This window comes from Neltuma alba, unplaced genomic scaffold (genome assembly GCF_004799145.2).
Source record: "Neltuma alba isolate B1F8T4 unplaced genomic scaffold, ASM479914v2 tig00011004_pilon, whole genome shotgun sequence".
Lineage (NCBI taxonomy): Eukaryota > Viridiplantae > Streptophyta > Magnoliopsida > Fabales > Fabaceae > Neltuma > Neltuma alba.
In genome coordinates this window covers 60,407-79,058 of record NW_021635758.1, presented here as the reverse complement: position 1 = coordinate 79,058, position 18,652 = coordinate 60,407, and the positions used below count along the sequence as shown (strand labels likewise).

At 31.4% G+C, this 18,652-nt stretch overlaps 1 long non-coding RNA gene across 1 annotated transcript; it reads right to left on the bottom strand.

Moving 5' to 3' along the window:
- Nucleotides 1-4,613: 4,613 nt before the first annotated feature.
- LOC114760587 (uncharacterized) lies at nucleotides 4,614-6,501 on the bottom strand. Its single transcript, XR_003742066.1, has 3 exons — nucleotides 6,275-6,501; nucleotides 5,880-6,183; nucleotides 4,614-5,484 (listed from the first exon to the last, which is right to left on the bottom strand). It is a non-coding gene; the product is annotated as an uncharacterized LOC114760587 (long non-coding RNA).
- Nucleotides 6,502-18,652: the final 12,151 nt, after the last annotated feature.

The window sequence follows — 18,652 nt, the reverse complement described above, 5'->3', positions numbered from 1 at the left end:
TTAAAAAAAGCAACTTATATATATATATATATATATATGAAATTCTTTTTTTACGTTATAAACAATCAATCACTTTCGTCTTCGTCAAGCTCTAAAAATTTAGGTTGACCGGCATAAAATATGAGAAAACTCGCATTCCTTAAGGCTTAAAACATATTAATAAACACTTGACATAACAATTATAATACCATTGATAATGTCATAATTAATATAAAACTCTTGAGCATGGATATAAAAATTCTAAATCATATGTGAACAAATTCCTTGTCATAAATATAAGACGGTTCGGCTGAGACATTAATGATCACTTATTCAAAATAATAAAAGAGCACGGGGATCCCCCTTGTATATCGGTTACGTGGGGTATCTAAGTAACGAAAGTAGACGCATATATAAGTGTATACTTGGATCTATATTAATTAGCAGTTGTTCCAAAATATACATACAAACTCTGATTAGTAACGAGGGCCTTCACTCTTTACTTGGAGGCGCAGGGTCAATAGTGCTATCTGAGATGAAAATAATTTATCAGTGAACAACATTCTATTAATTAAAATAAGATAAAGCAAATGCTGAACAAATAAATTATGCAAATATGATTTTGTAAAATAAATGACTTATTGTTGCTCTTAATTTTTGAGTAAACCACTAAAACATATATATATATATATAAAGCATTTTAATATACAAAATTAACTAAGAATTTTAACAACTTATTTATAAAATCAATTTACAAAATAGTGCAAAAAGCGTTTTTTTCTTAGTTAAGGATTTCATCAGAATGGACAACAAGCATGAATATACAGTCTACGGGGCCAAGCAAACAAGCCCAACTGAAGTCATGAACACAAACCTTATATTGTTGTGTTTCTGTATTTGGGAAGATTAGTACATGTGTTTATGATAATTTGAAGCATCATTATGAAGGTGTCATTAATTGATATATTTATTATCACCAATCATTAGAAATATCAGTAACAGGTACTCTAAGTTAAATTTTCCCCCTTTTTGTGAAATCAAATTTTTTACACTCATCAAATATATATATTACTATTAAATTAATTTAAATATCATATGAAGCAAAGATGATGAGTAGTAGTGATCATATACACGAAAATTCAAAACTTGATATCACACTCACTCTCCTTCCACTTGATTCAGCAGGATTGAGATAAAAATTGAAACAGGATTGAAGCTTGCATTTGATATATGATGAATTAACATTACTCTAATGACTCAATCAATCTACAGCGAACGTAATCATAAGCTGCTTTCAGGGAAGAATGTTCTCAGCGGGGCCGCCATGATCATACATATTAGAGGCGCAACTATGGCTGAAAAATCTGCCTAGATTACCATAAAAAGATATTTTCATATTTCAAAAGTTGTTAAATTAAATCAGTTAACAAAAAGAAATGAATTCATTTGATGTACTGAAGCTTAGAATATTAGAATAAATTAAAAATTTAACATTAGGTCACACTGCAATGATAAAACCAAAAAAAAAATATTTACAAAGATATAACAATATCCAATCATGACTATACGTAAATGATAATTATAACAACCAAAATTCCCCAAACTTACAAATCCAACAACAACTTTGAATTACAATGGTCTTATGACTTGCTATTTGGTTTTTTAAACACAACGAAGGATTATAATGGTATAATAAATCGGCTTTGAACATTAGGTCGATGCACACAAAGGAGGATAGTCTCTTATGGCTGAAACTCTTCTTCTAGTGAAAGTCTTCTTTTGACATGCTAATTGAATATTTCCATCATCAAATGTTTGAAGCTTAGCCTTGCCACTTGTCTCTTCAAACATTAGACCCAAATATCATCTTCTTTAGGCGTAAAAATAGTCCCTTATTTCTGTGAAAATACAGCAAATTGGTCCTTAAAGAGACCATAGAGGGACTAAGTTATTCCCTTACTTTTACAAAAGCAAAAGACCATTTTGATTCAAATGAAAAGTTGAGGGACCAAAGTGATTCATTTCACGAGAATGAGGGATCAAAATAATATTGAACCCATTAAATGTTACCGGCCGACGTATTAAAATTTCAAGGAAAATTAAAAACAAATCTTAGTAAGAAAAAGACAAACCGGAACAAAAAAAATCATTTTCATTATTAGGCTAATCATATTTTTTTATTAAGTACTTAATGATACAATCATTAATACATATATGCTTGAAGAGAATTCATCCTAGAAGTCATGCATGGCCTGTGGACATAATTTTAATGACTTGTTATTTAATTTTAATTAATTTTCCATAAATTTTAATTAACTTCTGTTCTGACATTTTATACATATATAACGTGCAAGAAACATATATTACGCAATAGAAATTAAATATACAGGTAGTGAGAAAATAACGGCATGCATATACATATATTTCATGGCCAAGGGTTTATTTTTCATTTCTCTTGAGAATGCCTGGGCCATAAGTAGAAGAAATCACATCAAGAAGAAGAGGGAATTGTAACAGTACAAAGAGGATTACTAGGACACTAGCAATGACGATGACAGGAAGATAAGACCATGGGTATGTATTCTTCAGCATGAGAATAATGCATAAGCAAAATGCTGCCATCATGGTTAAAATGGACAAGAAGAGTGTAGAAAGTCCTATGATCAACTTTTTTGTTAAGGATACGAGGAAGTCTCCTTCAGCATAGCGTGAGGTAAAAACCCCTAAAAATGTCATCACAGAAGTTGTTGAAGAAAACAATGACAATGCATCTGAGATGATAAAGAGTATAAATAACTTGTCTTTCAAAAACATTGGGTAGCCAGTGTTTTGATCATTCCCTCCTGGAACAGTAAAAGCTGCTGCAAACATGATGGTAACAATCAAAGCACCAACAACAGAACAAGATGATGCTGTATCCTTCATCCATTTTTCTCCTGCATCCCTTAAATCTTTCTGAGTTTCTTTGAATATGTCTTCTGGTCGTTTACCCTTTCTATTTTGAGATACCCTAAGTCCAGGAGGTACCACCCTTTCAACTTCCTGCACGCATTTATTTCATAAAAATACATAAAATAGTTATATATGTATGGATGAAAATTTACCCGAAAGTTTTCACTAACGAACGCTAGGCACTTGAAAGTTTTTTTGGGGTGCAAATTTGTGTTAAAAGCTTAAAATCATAGTAATGTTACTCTCTATGGTTAAAAATGTTAAGAGTTAACGTCACCATCCAATGAAACTTTCAAGGTGCCTGGCACTCGTGAGTGAAAACTTTCAAGATATATTTGTACTTTAACCTTATATATATATATATATATATATATATATTCCTAACCTTGAACCATTGCATTTCTCTTTGCATCTATAGAGCCACGCCAGAGACGTGATTAAGTTGATTAGAAGGAACTAGCTTGGCTGCAACATGCAGCATGCAATTTCTAGAGGTATCTACCACTGATGCTACCAAATTCTTGAAGCGATACTCGTGGATTAGGCTTAAAACCTCAGCTTGTCGATGTTGAATAGCACGGAAGAAAGTGTTCCAATTTCCTGAGCTTGAAGTGAACTGAATTAATTGTGGGTTTGTTTTTGATACTTCAGACAAAAAATCAACAAGCCCTTCTTTGGCCGCAAGGTCCAGTGTATTTATGACCATGTCATGTTGTTGCTTATCCAAAAGAGTCGCCCTCCGACAAAGTAGTTTAAGAATTTGAGATGCTCGTGCATGTAGTAACTTCAGCTCATATATTTCCTTCACTCCTATACATATATATATATTCACAACTTACGTGTAACTATTCTAGGTATAGGGTATGAAATTTCTAAAGGAAATTAAGTTAGCATATGATATGATATACCTAACAAACTATAGATGCCTGAGATGAACCAATGTGGTAGACCATGCCCTGTTGCAAGCCAAAGGTCCCACTTAAGTGTGAACATCTAGAACTCAGCCAATAGTAGTTGACATTCAGAGATATCTTAATTAATCTCTCTAAGTATAAATACCTTGAATGCTTTTAACGTAGCCTTCTTGTTGAATGTCCACATAAACATTATGGGTTGTTGTGGTTGATGGCATAGGTGTAGCTTCCACCAAAAAGAGAGACAAGAGAAATGAAGAAAAATGAGCGTCATTTAAGGTGAAATAGGAAGTAGTTAGAAGACAAAAGAAAGTTAAGAAAAATGATTCCATTCATTGTTTCACCTGTTTAATTCTACTTAATCACTAGACATTTAATCCTGCACATGCAAACATGGTCTTGGCCCCCTCTTTCAACTTATTGTATTTTGATGTTGGGCCTGCCATTGCACTTGTTTCACAGGCCTTGTGATTATTCAATAGATTGAGAGAAGCTTCCTTATTGACTTATAGTTTAATAGTCTTCCACATTTAGATAGGAGAGGATGTTATAAGTGATTATTAGAGATGTGCAGAATTAAACTGGGAGAAAACTTAAAATACACTTCTTTTTTTGTCATTAAATTTTGTAATAATAAGTATATAGATTCTGTAAAGTAGTGATGAGACTCACGGTGATAAATCCATTTTTTGCAGAATCCAAGTTGACTTGCTACGCTCTCAACCGCAGAAGGCATGATTGCTATACTCGCAACTGCTGTCCAATTGGTGTGGTCTGCAGCAAAAATGATGTCTTCATATTGTTCAAGTAGATGCAGAGCAATATCTGTTTATTATAGTCATAGCAAGATGTCAAACAAATAAACAAAATTAGATAGACAATAAAATGAATACAAGTATTGACTTAATTATTCGTGCTAGCTAGAAAGAAGCTACCGATATTTTGCTTGGTTGATAAAGTTGTGAACCCTACCAACAAAGGAAGGCATCAATATGTTTTTATATACTACTTTTCGTCCTAAATATAAGAGCTAGTTTGTAGGGTTTGTTACCTTACAAACTAGCTTTTATACTTAGGACCGGATATAGTATGCTTGCTCTACAATTAGCTCTTATATTTAGGAACGAAGGTAGTATGTAAGGTTGGTTACCAAGTTCACCAGCTTCGAAACATGCACGAAGAAGTCAAGAACCTAGATAGCCATTTTCGGGTTTGAGGACTTCCAATGGGGTTTCCTTGTAGAGAAAACTTCCCATTTCTTTCTGGCCAGCATCAATAGCCAATGCAACAGGAAGATGAAATCTCAAGTCTGGAATGCCAAGGAAGTTTCTATTTTTATCAAGCATGCATTTTGCAATTTGAGTGTCTCCAGTGGATGCAGCAATTGCAAGTGGAGTAGAGCCATAATCGTCGACTATTTCAAGGAATTCTGGGCTAGCTAATTTCACCAACTCCTCGACTACTTTTAAATGTCCAAAAAGTGCAGCCACATGGAGTGGTGTTCCATTTGTTGCTGTAACTTTCGCAGTCAAGGCCCTTGGATGTCGGCTAAGGAATTCTTTTGCTGCTTGCCAGTTGTTAGCGCATATAGCATTGTACAAAATGGCCACATCACAAGAACTTGCTCCCGTTGCATTCACTGTAACTAACCAATAATTCAAGTGTGTGTGTGTATCAACAGGAGTAGTAATTAACTTTTCCATATCAATATCTCCTAATTGAGTTGTTTTCCCATTACATAATTGGGAAAGAGCTATGTATAAATATAAGAATTAATGTGCTAATTTGTCTCATAAGTTTTTACTCAGGAACATTGGGCATCCAGACAAATTTTTGAGTGCAAATTTGCCTCTAAAATTTAAAATTGTAACAATATATATTGCCTCATCACGTTAAAAAACTAACGTTAACTGTTAATAACAGTAATGTTGTTATGATTTTAAGCTTTCAAGTAAATTTATACCCCAAAAAAAAAAAACTTTTAAGACCTTCAGGGCAAATTTGAATCTTAACCCTATATATAATTAATGTTACCAGATGGTTTGCGGGCGAAGTTGTGACGGAGAATGCGCTAGACAGCCTTGGCTTCGGTGACTCCTTCTATGAGAAGGCGAGTCTCAGGCGAACATGAGATGCGTAAGATGCGCAATGCTTCTTCATTCTTTTTTGTCCGGGAATCATCTTGAGGAGGAGTTGCATCATCAATCATTACTCCCCAAAGATGGTGAACTATCAAATAGTTTTTAACCAAATTAAACCACTCTCCAGAGTTCTTCTCCGTAAGTGGCTCTATAACTCTGTCGTTATAAACACATGTCTCAGCCATGACTCACTTAATCTGCAATTGGAGATAGATCAATTGAAGTGCATTTCAAATTATAGCAACGGTTATTACGGAGCAGACAAAGAGGTCCAATTAATGCACTTACAAGTCGTCACTTGCTCTCCGAAACGGAGAATCTTCATAGCGACATTATATGGTATTAGTGAGCAGAAGGAACGTGTGGTTGCTTGTTTCAGTTGCCATGAATCATTGACTTTATACATCCACCCACATGCACGTTATCTTTATTCCCATCCTTTTCTGATTCTAATGTCACCTGTCGCCTTTGTACCAAGCTGTCTCAGTTGGAAGTTACTTTTGCGCAGAATTATTTCTAGTCAACATTCCGTTGCATTTTAATGATTAAGATTAAAGCAAAAATACTATAAATAATCATTGATTGGAAGAGGGAAAAAAGAAAAGAAAAAGAGGAACATATGTGAAATTCTTTATGTACGTTATTAACAGTCAATCACTTTTCTTATCACGTACGCCCTAAGAATTTTGGGGTGACTCGCATGAATGTGAAAGAATTCTCGTTCCTTGAGCAATAATATATCAATAAACACTTGACATAACAATTGTAATAGCATTCATAATATCATAATTACAGTAAAAATCTTGAGCATGGATATAAAATTTTAAATAATAAATGAACAAATTCCTCAACTATCATCAAAATATGAGGCCATTAGTAGAGATTGCGCCTGAGTCTCCTCTATTACTTAGAGTTTCCAAACAGTTCTAAAATTAGCCTACAAGTACCACATAGTATATGGAGCTCCGACCCATAACAATAAATTTAATGATAAGAGCACGGGGATCCCATCCATAGACTATATGAAGCATCTAAGTAACAAAAACAAATATATACATAAATGTAAACTTGGATTTACATCAAGTAACAGTTGCTTCAAAATATATCTACAAATTTTGGTCAGTAATGACGGTTTTCACTGTTCAATTGGAGGTGCAGGGCTAACAGTGCTATTTGAAGCCAAAATAATTTATAAGTAAATATAAATGATTTTTTTTTAGAAAATGCAGAAAAAATTATGTAAATATAAGTTTGTAAAATAAATGATTTAGTGTTGCTTTCAATTTCTGAGTAAACAACTAAAATATAAATATATATATAAAGCATTTTTAATATACAAAAATAACTAAGTATTTAAACAACTTGTTTATAATCAAATAACAAAGTAATGCAAAAAACGGTTTTTTCAAGTTGAGGACTTCAACAGAATGAGCAACAAGCAAAGACACACAATCCACAGGAGCAAATAATCAATAAGCACAATTGAAGTCACAAATACAAGCATGAGAGCGAGGCCCAAGAATACCAGGTGAGCCTAATACTACTTCCGGTCCTAATTATAAGAGCCAGTTGACTAATTTGAGGAGATTAAGAAAGTAAGTTAAGTTGGTTATTTGTTCTAAATAGGTACTATCTTTTCTAAAATATACTTGCTAATCAAATGTATTAACCAAAACTATTATTGTTAGAAGGGCTACTTTGGAAAAAATGTATAAATATGAAAGACAAAATGGATTGGAGTCTTATATTTAAGACCAAAATAAAAGTTAAACAAGGTCTTATATTAAGGACTAGAGGTAGTATTAAGCATGATGTACTAATACAACCGCAGCTGAAACCACTAACAACAAGCACGGATGAAGGTATGAATAACAAGTGCAACTGAAGCCATGGATAACAAGTAAGCTTGATATTAATTAACCATGATATCCCCCAAGGGGTAAAAATATTGCTGTTAGTAACCAGTAGTATTCTGTTTTTTTTTAAAAAAAACCAATATTCTGTATTTAATCCTCTAAAAAAGCATTTTCAAACATGTATATGGGGTTAATTTACCATTAGTAAATAAATACTTTTCCCTCTGTCAATGAAAACTCGTAAAAAGAACATTGCGTAATAAGAGACATCAACATGAAAGTTCACAAAATCTTAAATATTCCCTCAAATTCTGTCAGTAAAAAAAAAAAATCTCAAATAATAATAGTTGATACAACAACATTTCAAAATGTAAGATAATCTCAACCTGGAAACTTTATAAAGGATGTCTCAATAGTTTTCTTATCACTTTCATGTGCAATTGTAAATTATGATATAAATCAATTGAAGAAAAATAAAGAACAAAAAATAAAGTCATTAATAAAACAATAGTCAGGAAATTTGGGAGTTTAATTAAAACTATAAAAAAATAGTAAAAATGTTATAAAAAAAATAACATGGGGCGCACGCACCTATTGTCCTTTCAAAGGTATAACTTATTACTCCTATTTAATCTTCTTTAATTTTTGGATTATGAATTCTCTTCAATCCCCTAAAGTCTCAAAACAAAAGCATTAATACTCAAGTCAAAACTTTTATATATATATATATATATATATATATAATTCGTACCACCTTATTCTATAGCCCTTCTCATTCTATTTCATCATGATAATCCTTTCACACACACATTCAGCTTCTATAATCATCGACATAATACCTTCATAAACCACTTGCCATAATCATTTTGACTGTTAAAATTACACCATCTTATTCCTCGAAATGCAAACCTTTAAAATAGAAAGAAAACTTGAGCATTAAATTCCCCAAATACATATGACATATTTATGTCTAATAACTTTGTATTAGCGGTAACCATGAAACAATAGCAAATCTTATTTCCCAATCCACTCAATGGGACACTTTTCATGAATGACTACCAGCTAAAGTCTTTCTTTATTATTGTTTTTTTTTTCAATTCTTAATTGCATGTCAGTACGGAAATGAAACACCAGGCCAACATAATATGATCAAAATTATCATCAATAAAAATAATTAACCATAAACTTTTTTGGCCAAAAAATCAATTTTATAATATTAGGGGAAAAAAACAATTACACACACTAATAGCCGAAGCTAAATGAACTTCATAAATTAGTATATGAAAATGAAAACTTAGTCTTTGAATTGTCAATCAAATAGCCTTTTAATAATCCATTAATTTCAATTACAAAATTCTTCACCTTGATATAATTTCATCAAAATTTAAATTTTGAAGTTAGAGAGATTTTCTTAACCATAAATATTCAAGATGATATCTTTCAAAATAGGAAAGATTTTCTCAAACTTGATATAATTTCAAATTTTAAATTTTGAAGTTGACGAGATTTTCTCAACTATACCTTAAATTTCAAAAATTTAATTTTAAAATTAGTGAGATTTTCTGGACTGTAACTTAAATTTCAAAGATTCTTAATCTCCTTAAACCTAAGTTATAATTAAATTAGTTAATAATTTGTGGATCTTAAGAATAATTATGAACTTTTGTAAATATATATATATATAGAGGACATATTAACATACAAATAAAATAATGATAACAGATCTGACCACTCCTTTCCTTTTTCTTTTGGCAGATCAAAGCAATTGATTACATCAAGAATAAAAAGAAGAATCTATAGAAAATAAGAGCAAACAGCGATGATGCACCAAGAGGCGAGAGTTTAACAAGAAGTTTGCTTTCGTTTTCTTTTGGGGAAGAAACTATAGAAGTTTCCGTTTGTTTAGAAGTCATAATCAAACTCCTAAAAATATAGCCGTAAGAATACAACCTTAAAGAGCTCAACGAAACAATAAATCAATGAAAATGGCAGAAAGGGAATACAAAAATAAAAGGAAACACATATATTCTTACTTCGAGATTTCTGCCACAGAGAATTCTCCTTTTTGTTCTTTAATTTTTCCTGGATTAGAACACAAGAGCATAGTTAAGCAAAAAAGTATACGACAAATATGAGATTATTAAAGCGATCAACAATGAATTCATTGATTATTAGAACGAGCTCCGTGGTGTAAGTAGTCAATATAACAACTGAGATAGAGAATACAAATTAAAAGGAAATACGTTATGTATTCTCACCCTTTTGATCTTCAAGAGAGAACAAAAGAGATTACTTGATCAGAAGACAAGAGGACGCAGAGCAGATGAGCCGATGAGCAGAGTGCAAGAAGGTGATATGAGAGAGGGGTTGATACACAGAACGCAATCTGATTCGAATTTTGAAGACACCAGCAGTCTTGTTAACTTAATTAGTCAAAGTCTTCAAAGTCTTCAGCATAACTTTTTTTTTTTGGCGGGAATCCTCCACTGGTCACTTACTGCTATTATTATAGTCGTCGTCGTCATCATTATTATTTGGAATGTCAAATCACAGTCACCTCAAATGGTGACTGTGAAGAATCCTATGTACTATATTTTGCCTTGGAAATTCATATATGTGCACTCCGAAGCCTAAATGTAACTCGTCAGGGAAAGTTTTGGTTTTAAATGTAAGTGATTTGTAAAATATTAAATGTTTATTTATTAATTTTATTTTTATTTAATTCTCAGTGGAAAGAAAGAAAGGAAAGAAAAAAAAAATATGAGAATGATTTATAAATATAAAGAGAGAATAAAGATAAAATTAAAAAAATTGTCAATTTAATATATTTATTGACATATACAAATGTGTTACAAGTGATTTATACCGAGAACTAGAGCAGTACTCCTTTTAGTCCTTTTTCTAAGATCCCAAAATTTGAACTGATTTGATCATTTTTATAAGATGCTACCTACGTGTGTCTGAACGTTAAGTGTGTTTTTAATGATTTTACCTCTAATTAATTTTCTGTTCCCTTTCCTTATCATTTGCGTACACTGCATTATCTTTCATTCTTTGTCTTATTAATTAAGATACTACTCTGTCTCTTATTATAAAATCATTTTAACTAAATTACGCAGTTTAAAAAAACAGTTAAAATTAGTTAAAAACAATTAATATATAGCAAATGTAATTTTTTCCCAAATATATCCCTATATATAAATGAGTAGATGTGAGAGAGTAATAGTGAGATAAATAAAAAAAAAGAATGTATTAAATACATTAAACTAGGGGTAAAATAGGTAATAACACATTAAATGTTTAGACAAACTCAAAAAGGATCTTATAAAAAGGGACAAACCTATTCAAAAAATTAGATCTTATAATAAGAGACGAAAGGAGTACTAGTATTTCTAATTAACAAGTTGTTGTTTGTGCTATTAAGCAGTCTCATTCCCCTAAAGAGAAGAATGCAAATTCGAATTCTAAAAAATATATTTGTTGGGAGGACTTTAATCATAATACTTCCAGCCTAACATAACTTAGTCTCAAGCCCAAAATAGTTTGAAGATATTCTGAGTTAAACCTAAAAAATACTAGTATTTCTCTCTCTCATTTGCTTCCTTATTAAATAAAGATAAACTTAAAAAAATGTTTTTTAACATATTTATTGCTTTCGACTCATTTTAATTATTTTTTAAACCCGATAATTTAGTTAAAATGACTTTATAAAAGGGACAGGACATATATGCCTGCCCCATCGATTTTCTTACGCAGGACTGATTCTAAATAAAAGAAATACTTTTATGTTTATAAAAATTGAAATAATTTTTTATTTTTATTCTCATTAAATATACAGAGTTTTATAATCATATAATTACACCATAAAATAATAAAAATTTAAATCGTCAACCTATTCCCACCCGTTACCTATATAATCTTTTGCGCTTCCCCATGCAATGTCATGTGGAGCGGGCATCCAATATAGAGCCTTGTGCACATAAAGGAATATTGTTGTTGATCAACGGAAAAGGCTGATCAACAAATTCAACATCTCTTTTTTTGGGTTGCGGTCAAAAAAAAAAACATCTCATTTTTGGGGTAAAATATTCATCATATATGTGTGTGTGTCTGTGTGTGTATGTGCATAAAGAATTAATTGCGCCTTTCTAGATTTCTAAGAAATGAGAGAGATATTTGAAATTCATAAAAAACGTCAACCACTCAGCAAGCATTTTTCTCAATTTTCAGAAATAAATTAAGAATTATTTGATGGGTTTTCTTTTACTTTTGTTTCCCAGCATATTTAATTTGATGGGTTTTCGGAAACAATATATAGAGGCTCAATTTATGTTTATATATCACTACCAAAGTCGTCGAAGGATGCAGAAGAAAGGAACATGATGACAGATCAGTTGGATATTTTACGTGAATTTTCATAAACTAATTTTATTTGTAATTAACATTCAAATTTAATGCTCAATTTTAAGCCTCATTGGCTCGTTGCCTGGCCGATCTTTCAGCCTTTATAAATGATATGCAATTTGACAAAACAACTTAATAGTACTAACATTTTAAATGTATATTATTTCAATTTGAATTTTAAATATCATATAACATACATAGTTTTTTAATTAGCTTGACCTAATTTAAGCTTATCTCATTGGTTTCTATAAGCTTAATTAGTTTAACAAATCATTCTCTTATTCTATGAATTATAACAACAACAGTAAAACCGGTGACAATTAATTTCACAAATCATGGTTTGTATAATGACAAGTTTGGTCTAACAAATCACAACATTCACTTTGTGTAGTGTAATGACAAGTTTAGTACACAACTGAAAGCGCTATAGTTGAATAGTTAATTAAAGCTCGTAAATAAAATTTTACATTTTAATCTTTGGGTTATTATTCACTTGGCATTTTTCAATTTTATGGTCTAAATTTAAAAATCTATAACTAATTCCATAAAAATATTTTGAGGGTGGTTCAAGTTTTTAGTTAAAGCTCCTTGAGTTATCCATAAGATAAAATATTTTTGATTCATTTACTTACTCATTCATTTCAGAAAAGTCATGCCAACTATGGTATTGTTTATTGGGAAAATAAATTTGTCAGTCCTTATAGTTTTATTGGATTTTGAATCAGGTCCCTCTAGTTTTATTTCTTTTTATTGAATCTTTATACTTTGTTCTGTTAAGGCAATAGGTCCTTCCGTTAATAAAGTCTCAAAATACCATTAGTTGGTCTCTTTCCCCTGGTCAAAAGCGAGTGGCTCTCTGTCATCAGCCATGACCAGTTCAATGATGCCGAGAAGGAGGGCTCTTTCTTCAACTGGTTCCACTTCTCTATCAATATCAGCGTGTCGCCTCTATGTGTTGTGTATGTTGATGCTAATCAATGAAGGTTATGTGCAATCCTGCACATTTGTACACTACTCTGACTTGACTATAAGAAAGCCGAGCAACTCCCATTAGACTCTTCTATCTAATTGTAATTTATTATTTAACATCTTGTTTTCTTACTACATTGGCGCACTATTTTATGAGGGCCTTTTTCCTTAACGATGTCGGAGGAGTTTGATAGTTTCTTTCAAACTTTTGTTTTGAGACCCTTGCATTATTCCATAAAAGAGCATTGATTTTTTAGTTTCAGATGCTCATGACCTTCAGCAATATTAATTTATGATTTTAGATTGATCAACGCCAAAGAGTAATAATAGTTATTAGAGTTTTGGGGATGAGGCTGTTTGGAGTGGCTAGAGGCTAAGGATGATGACCACCTAGTTTGCAACAGCTAGAGGCTCTGCCATTGGCCTCATTCCTCAGAGACCCTACCTTCATGAGTTGGAACCTTCTAGCAAGAACACACATGTGCCAGCCCCACCTCCTCCCCTCCTAGCAGAAGGCTCACAGCTGGAGAAGTAGCATAGACGCAGCATGCCGATATTGATGGAGAAGAACCAGTTAAAGAAGGAGCTCTTCTTCTCCTTCTTGGTGTCATCATCAAACTGGTCATGGCTGATGAGAGAGAGAGCCACCAGCTTTTAATTTGGGGGGGGGGGAGAAAGCAACTAACAGTGTTTTGAGAATTTATTATCGGAAGGACCTATGGCATTAACGGAACAAAGTATAAGGATTCAATTAAGAAAAAAACTAGAGAGAGCTAATTCAAAACCCAATGAAATTATAAGGACTGACAAATCTATTTTCCCTTGTTTATTTGATCAATTTTGAGTTTTCTAAATTCACTAACACAACTTCAAAAATTTCATTTGGTCAATTGAGGTAATCTACCACTTATTTAAAAGTTTGGGATGTGTATTAATTACTCATGAAGTTTTATGCGCAGATTCGAACGATTTATCTAGATTTACCTTGTCCCAATTTCATAGGTTTTATTAAATTTCCCTTGATTTATTTAACACAATTTTAATACCCTGTGCATTTTTATAAATGAAATTTTAGAAATTCTATGAACTAAATTCACTGAATCATAATAATAAGAACTCAATTCAACAACTATAAATTACAAAGACCTTGTGCAAAATTGAGGTAAATTAAAAGGACATGTAAATTAATTTTTCATATTTTATTATATCTTACTAAATATATTGTCTTACACGTATTTCAAGTATACGGATTATTTTTATTCATAAAAAAGTTATACGGATTATTTTAGAGATTGTAAAATTGCTCGTGTCTGATTAGAAACAAGCTTCTTATTGGATCATCCATGAAGTATTTATATTGTTGTGTTCCTATAATTGGGAAGATAACGTGTGTTTATCACAATTTAATTTGAAGCATCATTACAAAGGCGTCGTTAATTGATATATTTATTATCACTAATCTTTAGAAATATTAGTAACAAGTACTCTAAGTTAACTTTTCCCCCCTTTTTTGTGAAATCAAATTTTTTTTACACTCATCAAATATATATTACTATTAACTAATTTAAATATTATACAAAGCAAAGATGACGAGTAGTGATCATATACGTAAGATTCAAAACTTGATATCATACTCCTTCCACTTGATTATTCAACAGGATTATTGAGATAAAAGTGTCATTAATTGATATATTTATTATCACTAATCTTTAGAAATATTAGTAACAAGTACTCTAAGTTAACTTTTCCCCCCTTTTTTGTGAAATCAAATTTTCTTCACACTCATCAAATATATATTACTATTAATTAATTTAAATATTATATAAAGCAAAGATGATGAGTAGTGATCATATATATAAGATTCAAAACTTGATATCATACTCCTTCCACTTGATTATTCAACAGGATTATTCAGATAAAAAATTAACACAGGATGGAAGTTTACATTTGATATATAATGAATAAACAACACTCTAATGACTTAATCAATCTACAGCAAATGAAATCATAAGTCAGCTGTTTTAATGGAAGAATGTTCTCCGCAGGGTCGCCATGACCATACATACTAGAAGCGCAACTATGGTTGAAAAATCTGCCTAGATTACCATAGACAAGTTTTTTCATATTTCAAAAGTTGTTTAAATTAAATCAGTTAACAAAAAGAAATGAATTGATTTAATGTATTGATGCTTAGAATGTTAGACTGAATTAAAATTTAACATTAGGTCACACTGGAATGGCAAAACAAAAAATAGTTAATATTTAGAAAGATAAAAAAAAAAATCCAATCATGACTATAGTCTTATAACAACCAAAATTCCCCAAACTTGCAAATCCAACAACAACTTTGAATTACAGTGGTCTTATAACTTGGCCTTTGATTTGGAAAAAGGAAAAAAAAAAAAAGAAGAAAAAGAATTATAACTTGCCGCACAGAGGAGGATAGTCTCTAATGGTTGAAACTCTTCTTCTAGTGAAAGTCTTCTCCTAACATGATAATTGAATATATTTCTATCATCAGATCATTGAGGCTTAGCCTCGCAACTCGTCTCTTTAAAAATCAAAACCTTATTAGTTGCCGTATCGTCGTCTTCTTAGACTGTTACTCTTATTAGGCCCACATAAAGGAGGGTAGTCTCTAATGGCTGAAACCCTTCTTTTAGTGAAAGTCTTCTTCTTCTGACATGATAATTGAATATTTCCATCACTAGATTGATGAAGCTTAGCCCCACGTACAATTCGTCTCTTCAAAAATTAAACCCTTATCAGTTGTAGTATCATAATCTTCTTTAAGTGCAATTGAACTCTGAAGCTTATTTGGTCCGCATAAAGGAGGATAATCTCTAATGGCTGAAACTCTTCTTCTGGCGAAAGTCTTCTTTTGACATGATGATTGAATATTACCATCCTCAGATCGTCGAAGCTTAGCCTCACAACTCATCTTTTCAACAATTAAACCCTTATTAGTTGCAGTATCGTCGTCTTCTTCGGGTGTAATTAGACTCTGAAACTTATTGGGTTTACGTGAAAAAGGATAGTCTCTAATGGCTGAAGCCCTTCTTCTAGTTATAAACTTGTGAGAATAATCATTCTCACTTGCTATTTCAACATCTTGAGACAACAGGTTCTCTTGACCCATCAAGTTTTTCTCATCACAAGTAGTGATCTCGGAATCTGGTGTATCGTCAGATAGTTGTTCACGAAGCTTCACAGTAATATCTTCTTTAGATTTTTCTGTGAATCGGCCACACCCAGGTGGATAATCACGAATCGCAGAGTGCTTTCTCTTTCTAAGAATGGTTCCGTCCATGGGATTGCACCAGAATATGAATTTCACTGCTTATTATCAGAAGAAACCGTTCAAGGAGTAAATGGCAAAACAAAAGAAAAAGGATAAAAGAAAGACGAAAATCAAGGCAAAATATTGGCTAGAAAAGACAAGAAATCGTTGAGAAATTATATACCAAAAACGGAGTTTTAACTGGTTGGTAGTGCGGGAGGGAAAGAGGAGAGAAAGCTATTTTTAGTGAATGAGTGCAGACTGAACTCGGGCTCAGTTATACACACGTATAGGAAAAATAAAATCAAATAGCTTATATATCTTATCTGCACATTCCATGTTTATCATATGCTGATCTTAATCTGGACTATTTAGATTACTTTTAGATGGTTCAAATTCAATTCAAATTTTTTTATATTTTAGATAATTTTTTATTGTTATTTTAGTAAGTACAAAATCTTGAATGGAGGGCAAAAAAATTTTGTGAATAAAAATAATCTTATATAATTAACACTTTTTTTAAATAAATTTATTATTGAGCCATTTGAGATCAAATTTTGAATGGTTCACAGTTATCACAACTATAAACGTACGATACTTGTCACACTATGATGAACACCAAATGTAGACACAATAGTATTTTATAATATCATACAAAATACTTTTTGCTTACTTCAAAATCCTCAGAAATATTTCCTTGAGCTGTTTTCAGCTGTTTTCTTCTTTGATTACAGGTTGTGTGTTAGGTCTTGAGTCGTTTCTTGTGTAATGGCTTTGGCTACTGGTGCTTGTGCCAGTTTTTTTTTTCTTTTTTTAAATTAATAAAATGAACTTTGTTTTTAGCCAAAAAGAGAAAGAAATATTTCCTTGAATAAAACCTCAGAAGTTGTTAGCACTCCAAAATTTTATACTAAAATACTTCTCGTTAATATAAATAATTATTAATAATCTTTTCAATTTCCGAGCAAAGAAATACACACGCTTAATGTTTTAATTGGGAGATTTTATACATATATATATATTGGTGGCAAATATATATGTATTATTTTTATTATTTTCCTTATTCCCTTATATCTGTTGAATTGTCTATCGGATAATCTCAAAACAAACTTGAAGATATAAATACTTATACTTGATATTATTTTAAACTCCAGTTTATAATAATCCCCTAATGTTTTTCCGGCCAAAAAAAAAAAAACCCTAATGTTCAGTAAAGAACTCAAGTATTACATTTTTTTTTTGGCCAACAAGTATTACAAAATATTGACCCCCTAATTCTATCTCTTTTTTATTTTTATTTAAATTACTTGGACAAAATAAAGTGTCCACTCCCAAGGGGTTATTAAAAAAAAAAGGAATGATAGTTTGAGAAAACTTCAATTTGATTAGAAATTTAAACCACTTCAATTTGATTAGAAATTTAAACTCTTTCTTTCTATCCGAATTGACAACAAATTATGGGAATTAATGAAAATGAGAAATTGAGAAGATGCAGTTCCCACAAGAAAAAACATATATTCTCTCTTTCAATCCATATTTTCTTAAATAAAATGAAAAATGAAAAAATTTCTAAAGTAAATTCTAGTCCAATCTTTAGTAATATAAATACATAATTAATACTTATTTATACATGTATGCTAACTATTTAAAGTTCAAAGATGAAAATATTTAAGAAGAAAAAGGGAAAAAAAAATTGCCTTCTATACCATCAGATTTAGGATTAGTATAGAACAAACAAAACAAGTTATACACATCAAAAAATGGGCAACGAACAAAGTCAAAAAAACTATCACCTCTTGTCCATTAACAAACCTCCAAGAACCGCAATACATCCTTCCAGTACACCCCACAAGGCCACAAAGGCAATCCTCCTTCTTTATGTTGCCATCAATCATAGATTTGATCTTTTGAGTAATTGTAATCAAAAGTCAGCTCTTTTAATGGAGGAATGTTCTCAACAGCAAACAGCATTATGTGAGGAATCCTGCAGTTGCCATGATCATACAGAACATTTTGTACATACATGTTAGGGGCGCAACTATGGTTGAAAAATCTGCCTAAATTACCACACCGAGTTGCATCAATGGTGAAGTCCCCACCATCCTCAGTGACTTCAGGCCTAGAGACTTCATCATAAACTATAAAATTATCAATTAC